Consider the following 16,936-nt stretch of genomic DNA (forward strand, 5'->3'; position numbering starts at 1 on the left):
ATTTCGTAAGTTCACATGGCTCATTGGTGATAAATACTACCTTAGATTACTAAAAGATCTGGTGCTTGATGGTGGGGTAGAGTTACCATGGAAACAGAAGGATACAGATGAGCATGCTTGGGCTTTGTAGTTTTTCTCATTTGATCTTCACAACCATCCTTCCCTATAGACATTGTTATTTCTATTTTGAAGTGACCTCTGGGCAACTACACTGGTTTTCTCTTCACACTCTATCCTCACCTTCGTCTATTTCAGAGAATTCTCCTTCTAGAAATATGAGGGGTAATAGGTTAACACAAGAGCAAGTATTGGCTGATATGTTGTTGACTTACAATTTTGAGCTTCTTATTCCAAGGCTTAATATTTAACATTACTGCTGTCACCTTTCTTAAATGTCAGCTTCTTTTATTTACCTTCGTCACTCTCACCTTGATCATACTGACTCCTTTATGTTACATGGATTTGCTGTCAGGCACCACCCTGAGCTGGTCACCATGCTTTTATTACTTTAGTCATTGACATCTTGTCAGCAGTATCACCACCTTTGCCCCTGGGCCTGTCAATATGGCAATTGTTACCCTTTTGATTGACACTTTTGAAAATTTGTCAACATGTTATTTATTATTTTAGGGGGATCTCTAACTTAAAATCATTTCCTTAAGTTCATTTACTGTTTTATTCTTTGAACAGACTCTTTGGTTTGTATGCAGTAGAGGCTATAATAGTCTATATGCTCTTACATTAACAGATAATATTATAACTAGTAGAATGTAAAAGAAACCAATATATTACTATAATTCAGTGATATGGGTTGGATCTGTGTCTCCACCAAATCTCATTTTGAATTCTAATCCCCAGTGTTGGAGGTGGGGCATGGTGGGTGGTGACTGGATCTTGGGGGCAGAATTAGAGTATCTCTCAGGACAAACTAAAACAAAAACACAAAATACCAAAAGACTAATAAAAAGAAAAAACTTATGCAAGAACAGTACTAAGAGATGTTTTATAGCAGTAAATGTCTACATTAAAAAGAAAGAAGATCTGAAATAAATATCATAACTTTAAACATCGATGAACAACAGCAAAACAACAACAACAACAAAACAACTAAGCTCAAAGTTAGCAGAATGACGGAAGTAATAAAAGATTAGAGCAGGAACAAATGAAATGAAGAATAAAAATACAATAGAAAAAAGTCAATAAAATTAAAAATTGTTTTTCAAAAGATAAAATTGACAATTTGTTATCTGAACCAAGAAAAAAAGAGAGGATTCAAACATAAAATTGGAAATGAAACAGGAGACATTACAACTAATGCCAGAGAAATAAAAAAGAAGACCATAAGGGACTATTGTGAACAAATTTGACAGCCTAGATGAACTGGATAAATTCCTAAAAACATACAACCTATAAAGACAGAATTAAGAAGAAATGGAAAACCTGAAGAGACCAGTAACAAATAAGGAGGTTGAGTCAGTAATCAAAACCCAATCCAAACAGGAAAGCCTGGGACCAGGTGGCTTCATTGGTTAATTTTACTATACATTTAAAGAAGAATTAATATCCTTTTTTCCTAAACTCTTGTGAAAATAAATAGAAGATTAAATACTTCCATATTCATTTTATGTGGTCAGCATCACACTGTTACTAAATCCAAAGATACCATAAACAAAGAAAACTACAGGCAAGTATTCCTGATGAATATAGATACAAAAACTTTCAATGAAATATTAGCAAACCAAATTCAACAGCACATTAAAAAGATTGTATTCTATCACCTATAAATCTCCATAAAGCAGGACTTATCCCTAGGATGAAAAGATGGTTCAACATACACAAATCAATAAATGTGATAACACCACATTAACAGAATGATGGGCAAAAACCATATGTCAAACCAAAGAAATAAGAGGCATCCATATCAGAAAACAAGAAGAAAAATTAACTGTTTGCAGAGGACATGATCTCATACATACAAAACCCTGAAGACTGCCCCAAAAAACGGAAGAACTAATAAACAAATTCAGTAAAGTTGCAGGATTCAAATCCACATACAAAAAGCAGTTGTATTTCTGTATGCCAACAATAAACTATCCAAAAAATTAAGAAAAAAATCAATTTACAATAAGACTAGAAAGAATAAAGTACTTAAGAATACACTGAATCAAGGACACGAAATACTTTTAAAATAAAAACTCTAAAATACTGAAAGAAAGTAAAGCAGACAAACCTAAATGGAAAGACATCTTATATTCTTAGAATATAGATTGGAAAAACTAATGTTAAAGTATCCATTTCACCTAAAGCGATGTACAGACTCAATGAAATCCTTATCAAAATTCCAAATACATTTTTTACAGAAATTGAAAACATAATCCTAAAATATATATGAATGCACAAAATACCCAAATAACAAAAACAATTTTGAATAAGAACAAAGTTAGAAACATTATACTTCCTGATTTCAAAACAATTACAAAGCAATAATAATCAGAACAGTATGGTACTGGCATAAAAACAAACATGTAGAGCATTGGGACAATAGAGAACTTATATGCTACAGCCATGCCATGTACAGTCAACTATACAACATATACAATGACTTTCAATAAAAAGTCAAGAATGCATAGTGAGGAAAGGATTGTCTCTTCAATAAATGTTACATTGGGAAAAGTGGCTATCCACATGCAGAATAATTAAATTGGAACGTTATCTTTCACCACAGACAAAAATTAACTCAAAATTAATTAAAGACTAAAATGTACGACCTTCAAATGTAAAACTCCTTAGAAGGAAGCATATGGGAAAAGCTTCATGACATTGGTTTTGACAATTATTTCATGGATATGACAGCAAAAGTGTGGTCAACAAAAGCAAAACGAGATAAGTGGGATTACACACTATTATATTAGCTGAACTAAAAGAGCTTCTGCATAGCAAAGGAAACAATCAACCAAGTGAAAAAGCAGCCTTTAGAATGGGAAGAAATATTTACCATTAATTAACCAGCAGTTAATTTCCAAAAACTATAAGAAACTTTTAAAATTCAATAGCAAAATATTGAAATAGTCCAATTTAAAAAATTAGCAAAGGACTTGAATGGATATTTTTTCAAGGAAGCCATACAAATGGCCAACAGGTATATGAAAAAAGTCTTATCACAGATCATCAGGAAAATGAAAATCAAAACCACATTGAGATATCATCTCACACTTGATACAATGACTATTATCAGAAAAACAAAAGTTTGACAAGTTTTTGGAGAAGTTGAAACCCTTGTTCAGCTGTTGGTGCAATGTAAAATGGTGGAACTGCTGTAGAAAACAGCATAGATGTTTCTCAAAAAATTTAAAATAGAACTATCGTATGATCCAACAATCCCACTTCTGGGTATATATCTAAAATAACTGAAATCATTGTCTCAAAGAGACATCTGCATCCCCATGTTCACTGCAACATTATTCACAATAGCCAAGATATAACCTAAATGTCCACTGATAGATGAATGGATAAAGACATTCCGATTTATACATCCAAGAGAATATTAGTCAGACTTACAAAAGAAGGAAACTGTATTGTTTGTGAAAGAATGGATAGAACTGGAAGACATTATGCTAAATGAAGTGGCCATCACAGAAGGACACATACTGTGTGATTCCCTGTATACAAGGCATCTAAAGTAGTCAAATGTGTAAAAGTAGACAATAGAATGATGGTTTCCAGGAGATGGGTGAGAGGGATGTTGGGTATATTGGAAAGAAAGAAGGAAAAAAAGAAAGAAAGAAGGACACAAAAAGTAAAGAGGAAGGAAGGAAGGAGAAGGAAAGAGGAAAGAATGGGAGGACAGGAGGGAAGGAAGACAGAGAAGAAAGAGAAATAAAAAGGAAAGGAAGAGAAAAAGAAAAAAGGAAAGGAAAGAAAGAGAAAAAAGAAAAAGGAAGAAAGAAAGAAAAAGAAAGAAAGAAAAAAGGGAGGGAGGGAAAGAAAGAAAAAAGAAAAGAAAGAAAATGAAAGAGAAAGAAAGAAAAAGGAAGGAAAGAAGGAAATAAGAGATAAAGCAAGCAACAATAACAAAGCGACACAAGGAAACTTTTGAACGTGATGGATATGTTTATGACATGGATTGTAGTGATAGTAACATGAGTGTATGCATATATCCAAAGCACTGAATTTTATACATTAATTATGTTTATTGTAGACTGATTATAACTCAATAAACCTGTGGAAAAAAGATGTGCAATAGGCCGGGCGCGATGGCTCAAGTCTGTAATCCCAGCACTTTGGGAGGCCGAGACGGGCGGATCACGAGGTCAGGAGATCGAGACCATCCTGGCTAGCACGGTGAAACCCCGTCTCTACTAAAAAATACAAAAAAAAAAAAAAAAAAAAAAAAAAAAAACTAGCCGGGCGAGGTGGCGGGCGCCTGGAGTCCCAGCTACTCGGGAGGCTGAGGCAGGAGAATGGCATAAACCTGGGAGGCGGAGCTTGCAGTGAGCTGAGATCCGGCCACTGCACTCCAGCCTGGGCGACAGAGCAAGACTCCGTCTCAAAAAAAAAAAAAAAAAAAAAAAAAAAGATGTGCAATAATAATGCTCTCAGCATATTAATATATAAATAATAACAAAACAATGTTTAGTGAAGCAGTTTTTTAACCATTAATAAGTAAAATTGACTACTTAAAAAAAAAAAAAAGAAAAAGACAAAGTACTCTGTTAACTGTTGTGCTCCTAGCTCCTGAACAGAATGCCTGCCATGTAGAATACACTTGATAGATTTTATAGATATATTTTATATGCTAAGGAAATATTTTAGATCATGGGACAGATGGGGTTTAGGAAGCATATTTTACAAGTTCACTTAGCTCATTGGTGATACAACCTCAGGTTGCTAAAAGAGCTGGTATGTGGCAGTGGGAGAAGAGTTTACATTGAAATAGAAGCATGAATAAATAATATGTCAGAAAGAGAAAATAGCAAGTGTAAACGTACAGTTAAATGCAGAGTTTGGTAGAAGGCACATGTGACTATGATATGTATATTTACAGAGATTGGCATAAGGTAAGTTTGGGTAGGTAGACAGGACCATATCATGAAAGAGCTGTAGGCTATCCTGTAAAGTTGAATATCAACAAAATCCAATGGAAAACTAAGGAAAAGTTTAAGCAGGTGCATAACACAATCAAATTTCTGTTTTAAAGACCCTACTCTGGTATAGAGTAAAGAACAAATTTGAGTAGGAGGTAAGGAGAATGCAGAAATCAGTAAGAAAAAGTCTCAGTAAGAGATAATAGTGACAAAGAGAATAGAGTCAAAAATAATTAGATTTGCTGTAGAATAGAAATGGGAGTTGAGAGAGAAGAAATATCAAAAACAATACAATTAACAAGTTTTAACTTAAACTTGATGGATGGTAGTGTTAAAAAGTAAACAGAGGAAAACCAGGGAGGAATAGTTATTTTTGGTTGAAGGAGGAGGAGTTTTTGCATGATACTACATTAAGTTTTAAGTTGTTAAAGAGCTGATAATTGGGGGTAGAGGTAGAGTTGAGATGGAGAAAGATGGCACATGGATTTGAATTAATATCATTTAATTTTCAGAGTCCAGATATGCTGACCATTATGCCATGGAGCCAATTAATGTTATTTAATTTTGTAGTCTTATTTTATGCTCAGTTTACAAGTATAGAGGAATGTGAATATAGTGTTTTAAAGAAATGAGTAAAATGGAATCATTATTTTGTAGAAACTTCTGAAGCCTCAAATCAGAAAAGATTTTATATCAGAAAGAAATTTTATTATGAATAATAATTTCTCAAAATGGAGAAGTGAAATCTGTTTTTATGTTATAATTGTAATCACTGGAGCTAGGCCTTTCCATCATGGAAACAGCTAATCCAAATTAATTTCTACTCTGTAAGATTTTTCCCTCAATAGATATTTCTTCAAAGAGCAAAGTAACTAAGCTTGAGTTAATTAATGCATTAATCCATTCTGTGAATTAATCTAGCCACAAGCAGCTACGCAATGTTATTTATTCTTTTCCTTAAAATAATTTCAGAATGGATATTTCTATAGCAACTGTACTCCAAGATAGGATCCATTTTTAGCATATCACAATGAAATATAAACAAAATGAGTAAGTGAAAGCTGTTTGATTATTTTGAATTGGGTGGAACATAGTGATGGTGATTTCTTCTTCAATCAAATATAACAAACACTACCACTAGTATTGCTTTTAGTAGTGCTTTTCTCTTCCTTTTTTTTTTTTTTTTTTTTCAAATTTCATTCTAGCAAAACAAATTAGGAGAGAATACAACTGGGATACATAATTATCATGTAAGTTGCTTTTCCCCAGCAATGTAATCATTATACATCCAAATGTCTCTGCTGTAATTCCATGATCCAACCAGGTATAACAGAAGAAACCAGTGGTAATGAGTAATAATTTAATAATAAAATAATGAGTTATTGTAGCTTAAGACTGTATTTTTATTTCTATTCTTGAATTAATGGCATTATGATTGATTGTCTTAATGATATTTGAACAGTATATGGTTTTTATTTTTGATACGATGTCTCAGTGTGTGTGTATATGTACTCTCTGTGATCAATCAAACCATCATGAATAACTTTCAGGTTAGTTTCTTGTTTTGAGGACATTAATAATTTAGAAAAGGTATGTAAGATGGGGGCAGCTTGATATAATATAGTTAGTGTAAGCTTTCAATTCAAATCTTGCTCTACCACTTATTAATCTTTACACAAGCAGTTTACTTTCTTTGAGCCTCATTTTCCTCATCTTCAATAGGAGAATAATGCATACCTTAAAAATTGTGATTAAAAAATACCTATCACTGGGTCTGGTATAAATATTACTTGCAAATGAACAACTATCTTGTTGATCTTAAGAATAAAAGAAAAAAAAATTTAAAAGTGACCTATTTTTACAGTAGACCTTAACATTTGGACAATGTGTTGATGTTTGTCAGAGCTGACACTTTATTAGCAGATGGGAGGCCCACATGAGCACCTTTTAGACTATCTTCCGAACTTAAACAGTCTTTGTTCTCTTGAACAGACCCCCAGTAGCCACATAGTTGAATAAAGTAGACACCTAACACAATATTGGCCAAGCCCGAATCTCTTACTTGAGAATTAGGAATCAGGAGGAGAACTCGTATTACCAGAGAGGTGATCTCATCCTTGAATGCTCTGTGTAATGTTTTGGAGGGATTTTTAAAAATACTATTAATGAGTCCTCCTCCAAGGGATTCTGATATAATTAGTAGGAAGATACCTGGCCTGGACATCGTAGTTTTTAAAACTCTCTACGTGTTTCTGATAAGTAGAGTAAAAAAATGACTGGGCTAGACCTATACAATATAAATCATTCTGGATAAAGAAGTAGGGGAAGCCAATTGGAAGAGGGAGAAGAATAAAGTGGCTGTACATAGAAAGAAAAAGGACAAAGCATGAAGAATCTGCTTACTTTCCTCGAGAATTCCCAGCTCTTCCTGGAGGCCTGGCTGCATTTCTGCATGATTTTCATGAGATCCTCCTGTACCTCATGGTAAGGCCAGTTTGTTACTTGCCACCAAAGTTCATTCTAAACTGGAAGTCAAAATTCCAGTAGGAAGAAAAATGCTCTATTTTAGGCAAGACCTTGGCAAAAGTGTGATGTTGGTGAATCTTAATGTCATTTAATGTGACTGAATTATAGAATATATATATACACACATACACACATAGATACTTAATTACCCAGGGCAATTACTTACTATTCCCACTAGATGGTTCTTGGAGAGATTGGCCTAAAATCAGCAATCTTCCAGGGCTTGAATGCCACTCTACATTAGAATCATAGAATAATGGACTTTTATAGATTTGGAATAAAGTTAATGATTATTTCATCTAAACTGATTATCACTTTACTGGGAACTAATTTGAAAAAGACACTGAGTACCCAAGGTCACTAGTCTAATACATTCAGTAAATATGTTGAGTATCTCTGTGCCAAGTCTTATACTAGGTGCTGAAATTAAATCAAGCGAGAGATAGCATATATGTAAGCAAACAAGTACAAAGTATGATTAGGAAGCAGCTTTGCTTGTGGGAACCTGAGGAGGTTGTGTTTTTTGTTTTTTTGTTTTTTTTTTTTCATTTTCATCAGTTTTACTGCAATATAATTTGTATATAATAAAATTTGCCAATTTCCATTGTACCATTTGATGAGTTTTGACAGATGTATGGAGTCATGTAACCATCACCACAATCACTCACCATAAATGTTGAGTAGCAACCATCAGCCTACTGTGGTTCCTTTGCTGGGAAAGACTGAGACATGAAGCAGTGGGACAAGTTAAAAGGTTAGTGTGGTAAATTCAGTGAGAAATAACCATGCTTGGACCAGGAGGTAGTAGTGGAGGTGAGAAATGGAATATATTTTGAAAAAAGAGACAATAGATTTTTCTGACAGACTGGCTATAAAGTGTAAAAGGAAAGGCACAAATGATTGTAAGGTTTTTGGCCAAAGGTATCGAAGGATACAGTTGCCATTCTTTGAAATGGGCAAGGCTGTAGAAGGAGCAGGTTTGGTGGCAGAAAATTCGCGTCAGGGGTTTTCAGTTTAAAAAGCCTAATAGATATTCAAGTGTGAGAAGTTTAAAATACAAGTCAGAAATATCCAACTGATTGCAACAATCTAATCAGAGGAGAGGTCTGAGTTAGAGATAGAAATTTGGGAGTGTAAACTATATCCCGAATAAACTGTAATGTGTCCATCAAGAAGGGATAGCATCCTAGGGGTGTTTGATGATGGATACAGACTATTTTCAAAAAAGGGAAAAAGAAGAGCTAATTAGCACACAATGTCCAGAGGTGAGGCTTCCTGGATGCTCAGTAACTGAAACATCTAGAAGTATTTCTAGGGTATATATTGGTAAGTTATCTTGGCCTGAGAGCTTTGTGGGACTATATCTTAGAACACGACCAATTCTGATTTTTGAATAGGCCCTTTCTGAGTTCATTGTTCTACACTTTACCAACAAGCCCCTTGTGGAAAATGTGCCCAGTCAAGACTTCAGAGTTTATCATGATAATGATCACGAAGCCATGGAATTAGGGCTTGGAAAATATCTTAAAGGTTATCTAGCTCCAACTTCACACCCATGGCTTGACTAATAGGTAATTTGAGTCATATCCAATGGAAATGATCTCACATCTCCCAGGACAGACCCTTCCCCTAATGGACAACTCTATTTCAAAATTATTTCTCATGTGGAACACAAACATACTTCACTGTAATAAATTTTCTTTTCTGCATCTAAGGGACCCCAGACTATACTCCTGCAGTTTGAGAGTTTCAACTTGACCATAAGTTTCTTGGCTTTCATCCCGTTTACAGGGCCTGTTACACAGTTTAGGTTTTAAAAGTTAAACCCTTGGCCTTCACTATACCTTCACAATATCTTCTGTCAAGAGGCTTCCTAGACTTTTTTTTTTTTTTTAGCTTAAAATAATTATTCATGATTAAATTGTGATAAAACATACATAATATAAAATTTACCATGTTAGACATCTTTAAGTGTACAGTTCCAGTGGCATTAAGCACATGTATCATGTTTCTCCAGAACTTTTTTACCTTGCAAAACTAAAACACTATGCTCATTAAATGGTAGTTTATCATTTCCCTCTCTGTCTCCCTTTTTTACACACAAGGGGGTTTTTTAGTAGAGATGACAACAGGACTGACTTTTGAAGGCTTCGTTGGAATTTTCAAAGCATTATCACCGGCGGGAAAGAACATTCTGAGCAAAAACAAAAGGCAAAATGCAAAGATGCATTAATGATATTGTTTTATTTGAGAAATTATAACTAGTTCAATAAGTGGAAGCATAAAATATTTTGAAGGAGAGGTAGGAGATGAGATTAGAAAGGTTGGGGAGGGAGAAGGGCCCAGATCACAGTTGGGATTATATAATGCTGAGGTTATGGTTTGTTCTGTATGCAGTAAAGAACCTTGAAGGAATTTGCAGATGACAATGAAGTGAGAAAAATTAAGTGTAACACATGTATATTTTGGACTCCTCATGGCCTATGCTTGTCATGGAGTTAATTTTTAGAAATTTTATTGTAAGTGAATAAAACCTTTACTCAGTCTCTTCCCAAAAATTCTAAGGGTGAAAAAAGCAAACTTTAAAAAAATAGTCTTTAGACATCCTTGTTATTTTCAATTTCTCTTATGTCTAGGAAGGACTTTAAAAAGGAAAGGTTACTCTTTATCTTTACACTCTAAAACTTAGACATTTAGCTTTTCCTTAATTTCCATTTTTACCATTCTCATCTCGGTTCTTTAGGACTTCAGCTTCTTTTGCTTTTGTAGTTTTCTTTAGTTTTCATTGAGTGTATTTTGAACAATCAAAGAGGTCATGGTGATGTCCAGGTTATAAAATGATTCTTGCTTTACAATGGGAAGGCAAGGAGGGAAATGACAAAAATTCAAGTTTTCCTTTTTAACCTTTTCAACCATGTTAGCGGATTCCTCAATTTCATAGCATATAGGTAAATGAGATACCTAACAAAGGATAACTAGAATGCTAAGAGCATTTTGTATTAAAAGTAATTATTAAAGATAAAAATGTTTAGCATAGAGAAAAAATGGAGATGTAGGAAGTATACGTTAGTTCTGTAAAAAATACTTGAGGAATGCCAAGTGAAAAGGTGATTTTATTTATCTGTATCTCTACAGAGGAAAGAATTGCCTTCAAGAGTAAATATTTTATACAGATGCTATTTTTTTTTTTTTTTTTTTTTTGAGATGGAGTCTCGCTCCATTACCCAGGCTGGAGTCCAGTGGCATGATCTCAGCTCACTGCAAGACCCATCTCCCAGGTTCATGCCATTCTCCTGCCTCAGCCTCCCCAGTAGCTGGGACTACAGGTGCCTGCCACCATGCCTGGCTAATTTTTTATATTTTTAGTAGAGATGGGGTTTCACCATAGCCAGGATGGTCTCCATCTCCTGACCTCATAATCTTCCCACCTCAGCCTCCCAAAGTGCTGGGATTACAGGCATGAGCCACCACGCCTGGCATAGGTGCATATTTTTAATTGTGGAGATAATAATTTGGTTAAGATATGTTTGGTCACTGTCCTCAAGGAGCTTATGTTATATTTGAAGAGAAAATTAACATGTATGGCCAACTGTGATGACAGCTGAGTAGCAGCATATCTTAAACTGTGGGATAGCCACATAATTCTCTTCTTTTGAGAAATATCTGTTCATATCCTTCACCCACTTTTTGATAGGGTTGCTTTTTTTTTTTTTCCTTGTAAGTTTGTTTAAGTTCTTTGTAGATTCTGGATATTAGCCCTTTGTCAGATGGATAGATTACAGAAATTTTCTCCTGTTCTGTAGGTTGCCTGTTCACTCTGATGATAGTTTCTTTTGATGTGTAGAAGCTCTTTAGTTTAATTAGATCCCATCTGTCACATTTGGCTTTTGTTGCCATTGCTCTTGGTGTTTTAATCATGAAGTCTTTGCCCATGCCTATATCCCGAATAGTATTTGCCTAGGTTTTCTTCTAGGGTTTTTATGGTTTTTGGTCTTACATTTAAGTCTCCAATCCATCTTGAGTTATTTTTTGTGTAAGGTGTAAGGAAGGGGTCCAGTTTCAGTTTTTTGCATATGGCTAGCCAGTTTTACCAACACCAGTTATTAAATAGGGACTCATTTCCCCATTGCTTGTTTTTGTCAGGTTTGTCAAAGAGATCAGATGTTTGTAGATGTGTGGCTTTATTTCTGAGGCCTCCATTCTGTTTCATTGGTCTATATATCTGTTTTGGTACCAGCACCTTGCTGTTTTGGTTACTGTAGCCTTGTAGTATAATTTGAAGTCAGATAGCGTGATGCCTCCAGCTTTGTTCTTTTTGATTAGGGTTGTGTTGGCTGTACAGGCTCTTTTTTGGTTCCATATGAAATTTAAGTAGTTTTTTCTACTTCTCTGAAGAAATTCAATGGTAGCTTGATGGGGATAGCACTGAATCTGTAAATTACTTTGGGCAGTGTGGCCGTTTTCATGATATTGATTCTTTCTGTCCTTGGAAACGTTTTTCCATTTGTTTGTATCCTCTCTTATTTCCTTGAGCAGTGGTTTGTAGTTCTCCTTGAAAAGGTCCTTCACATTCCTTGTAAGTTGTATTTGGAGGGATTTTATTCTCTTTGTAGCAATTGTGAATAGGAGTTCACTCATGATTTGGCTCTCTGTTTGTCTGAAGACATTTGTGCAGCCAACAAACATATGATAAAAAGGTCATCATCACAGGTCATTAGAGAAATGCAAATCAAAACTACAATGAGATCCCATCTTATGCCAGTTAGAATGGCGATCATTAAAATGTCAGGAAACAACAGATGCTAGAGAGGATGTGGAGAAATAAGAACACTTACACTGTTGGTGGGAGTGTAAATTAGTTCAACCATTGCAGAAGACAGTGTGGCAATTCCTCAAGAATCTAGATCCAGAAATACCATTTGACCCAGCAATCCCATTACTGGGTATATACCCAAAGGATGATAAATCATTCTGCTATAAAGACACATGCACACACATGTTTACTGCAGCACTATTCACAATTGTAAAGACTTGGAACCAAACCAAATTTCCATCAAAGATAGACTAGGTAAAGAAAATGTGGTACATATATACCATGGCATACTATGCAGTCTCCAAAAAGGATGAGTTCACATCCTTTGTAGGGACATGGATGAAGCTGGAAACCATCATTCTCGGCAAACTAACACAGGGACAGAAAACTAAACACTGCATGTTCTCACTTATAAGTGGGAGTTGAACACATGGACTCAGAGAGGGGAATATCACACACTGGGGCCAGTTGGGGAGTGGGGGGTTAGGGGATGGATAGCATTAGGAGAAATACCTAATGTAGATGACGGGTTGATGCGTGCAGCAAACCACCATAGCATCAGTATACCTATGTTACAAACCTGCACATTCTGCACATGTATCCCAGAACTTAAAGAATAATAATAAAGTAAAATTGTGGAATAGTAAATAAAAAAGAGGTAGCTACTTCAGAAAAGTGTATAGAGGGTAGTAAGGAAATGTCCTAATAAGTATATGCTTGAATGAATCAGTTGAGTTTGGAAGGATTATGAAGAGTTTAATGCATGAGGAAAGTCTTAAATTTATTTGTATTTTAAGCAGGTAAAAAAATGCATAAAATAATGTATGGAGACATAACAGTGTGATGAACTATCGGTAGTAAATTTTGTGTGTGTTTGGTGGTAGGTGGTAAATTTATTTGTATTGTTTTGCATATGTCAGGGACCTTGTCTGTTTTGTTCATCTTTTTAACCCCAAGTTCTTAACAAATACCTGCTGAATAAATAAATGAACGAAAATAGGAAAATAGTTCTATATGAACATTAGTAACTGAGTCTAACAGGTATATTGGCAGTACATCATTAAAAAAAAATCAGACTATGCCATGCAAAGAAATGTTAAGTTGGTTTCCTGAAAAATACGGGGAAGTTAATGCATTTTAGTACTTAAACGTATAACCAAATATTTTCAATGTAATCAATAAATTAAAATACTTATAGTTTTTGTGACCTATGAGTGTCTCAGATAAAATAATTTCTCTATAATGACAAGGGAAGGACTTTAGAATGGGTAATTTTCAGCATGTGGAGAAGAAAGATGGAATGTGAAAAGTGCAGAGATAGGGAGGCACAAAGTATTTTTGAGAAGGAATGTTTTATTTTATTTTATTTCTGAGGGTGGATTAAGAACATAAGCCAACAAGGCAGCAAACTGTATATTTTATTGTGGCTTTACCAGTAATGGAGCAACTTACAGATACTCATTTAGCCTCTTTTGGCTTTAGTTTTCTGTTTGTAAAATAAAGCTTTTAAAGTAGTCTCTTCGATTGTTCTAGCTCTACATAGTAATAAGTGGAACTGAAAAAGTTGATTCAGGACAGTCTATGGAGGAAACTAAAGGGCAAACTCTTTACTTTGAGCTTCACTTAATGGATTTTAGAGTATCATGGTGATATGGTTTGGCTGTGTCCCCACCCAAATCTCATCTTGTATTCCCATGTGTTAGGAGAGGAACCTGTTGGGAGGAAATTGAATCATGGGGGCAGGTCTTTCCCATGTGGTTCTCATGATAGTGAATACGTCTCACAAGATCTGATGGTTTTAAAAAGAGGAGTACCCCTGCATAAACTCTCCCTCTTTGCCTGATTTCATCCATGTAAGATGTGACTTGCTCCTCCTTGCCTTCCGCCATGATTGTGAGGCTTCCCCAGCCACGTGGAACTTTAAGTTCAGTTAAACCTCTTTCCTTTGTAAATTGCCCAGTTTCAAGCATGTCTTTAACAGCAGTGTGAAAATGAAATAACACACATGGCTTCTTTTAAAAATTGTTTTAGTATACCTTCAAATCTATTTATTTCATCAATTAACTTGTATTTATCATTGAAAATATGAAAATTATAGTAAGCAAAAATTTAAAAATTAAAGGTCATCTAAAACCCTGATTCTGAGATATAATTCTCCTAGCATGTTGATGTTTATCTTTTGTGATTGACGGGTAAATGGAAACATACAGCAAAATAGATATACATGTTTTTCCATCAAAAACTTGGAATTTACATATCGTATTATAATATTAACTCACTGTTTTACTTTGTACATAATAAACCCTCTTTCATGTCAATAAATTATTTTCTTCTGTATCATTTCTGATGCTAGCATAGCATTCCTTTTTACAATAGAACCATTATGGAACCAATCCCCATTGTTCAACACCTAAGTTGTTTCCTTGTATCTGTTATTTACTACACTACTGGATGAATGGGAAAATAGTATTGTCTAAAATTGAAAATCTAGATAAAATATTCGTTAGGAGGGAATATGATGAGATAGAAGAGTTGATATTAAAGTGTAAGAGCAAAGCATCTACATCCAAAGACCTTGAAGTCTTTTGGAAATCTGAGTTTGGAGATTACAATTGAGATTTGGGAGGAATTAACCTTGTGATGAGAACTGAAAGTAGATAAGCTTGAGTTTGCTGAGCAAGGGTACAAAGGGGGAACAGGCTTTTAAAATTCAGAAAAGGAGATGTACATTAGGGCATGGATGTATGATGAAGTTGAACAGACTGAGTTGTTATAGCACAACAAAGACAAAGCTAAAAATAGCCCTGTGTTGCACAGTATGAAAAAAGACTGCCTATGGCATGTGAAGATTTTAGATTATATTACAAACACATATACATAGTAGCACTTTTGTGAATAAAAGAAAAAATATATAAGAAGCTGTATTTCTCATTTGAAAGAATTGTGTGTGTGTGTGTGTGTGTGTGTGTGTATTTTATTGTTTGCTTTGATGTGTTTGGTTTTGTTTTGAAGCTTAAAGAAAATCTTGCAAAATTTGTCCAAATCATTTTCTTTCTAAGTATTAAGGCAGCAACCTTTGTAAGAATTTCAAAGCAATTACTTATTTATTTAAAACTACATAAATTAAGCAATGCAAGTTGAACTATGCATACATATCTGCCTCCTTGGGCTGTTGCCTAATGCCATATATAGCTACAATTATGAACAAACCAAAATTCGTCCGTAAGACTGAGAAAAATAGATATTTCAACACACAGCCATAAAAAGAGAAGAATACTTATAAGGTCATTTATTTCACCTTGTAAAGTACAGGTATGTAGGACCACGTGTAGTTCTGCTATTGGAATCAAAGGAAGTTGGCTCAACGTTGTTTCTAAAGCAGGGAAGGTGTTTCTATACTTTTACCGATATGAATCAACCTGTAATGTAAGGAAATTCTTTCTTAGTCTATCCCTAAAACTTGCTTGATTTAATTTATATTATGATTACACAAAGCTAAGAAAATACCATCAAGCAAGTTTTCATAAATTAAGCACAAAGAGGCTGGTTAGTGGGACCAGGAGAAAAATTCTAAAATTATTCCCTTTTGTGTTTGAATTTCAGTATCTTTTAAATAAAGTTGTTTGTTTGTTTATTTAATTGATAATACTTTCCATACTGCCTTTGAAATTTAAAAAGAATGATATTGTATGTATTCGGTTTACTGCTAACTGACTTTTTACCAGTTGTTGTCATTGTAAACATCCATGTGTGGACACACATACATACACACACCTCAAATTAACCCCCAGTTTCCTATATTTTACATTGTAGTTTTTGTCTTTGCTAATAATCCTTTTAATAGTATAGCAATCCTAGGTGAGGACAGAAAAATTATGTCACACCCAGACTAACCAATATTCAGAAATATGCCTTGAAGCCCAGAACATCCCTGGGAGAAGGCGCCTGCCATAACTGAAGCCTGGATCCCATCAGGCATCTCTTTGCATGTACCCGAGACACATTAGTGTTTCAATTGACAAGTTTGATGCCTTTTTACATATTAAGTGAACTTTGCTTTGCATTATAAGTGGTGGAGGGCCAGAAATAATTTCTATGCAAGTCATGGCAATCTTTATCTACACAAGACACACTCCTATAAAATTAAAGTTCTGCTCAAATAACTTTTCTTTTGAGTGATGATTCACAAGAGAAAGGATTTCTACTTTTGAATTAACTAGCCCTGTCCATTCAGTAACCGCTTTGGCTGAGAAAATTCATCCTTTTTATATTTTCCAGTGTTATTTGTCTTTTGGAGATAAACAGAGAGAGAGAGAAGGGGAGGGAGGAATGGAGAGAGAGAGAGAGACTTTACAAACAAAAGGCCTGATGCAATCGTTAATAACCTCCCCAGTCAGAAAAGGAGACAACATTTAGCAAGCACCTATGTAGGATGTTTCAGTGTGCCATGTGCTAAGAATAAGTGTTTTTATTAAAACATTCCAATAATCCTGCAAAGAAGCATTATTACACT

The 16,936-nt window shown here is 34.6% G+C and overlaps 1 protein-coding gene across 16 annotated transcripts in view; it reads left to right on the top strand.

Annotated features, from left to right (window-relative positions):
* The window catches only part of DPYD (dihydropyrimidine dehydrogenase), an 863,430-nt gene that overhangs the window by 402,250 nt on the left and 444,244 nt on the right, over nt 1-16,936 (top strand). The window lies entirely within an intron of this gene.

This window comes from Macaca fascicularis, chromosome 1 (genome assembly GCF_037993035.2).
Source record: "Macaca fascicularis isolate 582-1 chromosome 1, T2T-MFA8v1.1".
NCBI lineage: Eukaryota > Metazoa > Chordata > Mammalia > Primates > Cercopithecidae > Macaca > Macaca fascicularis.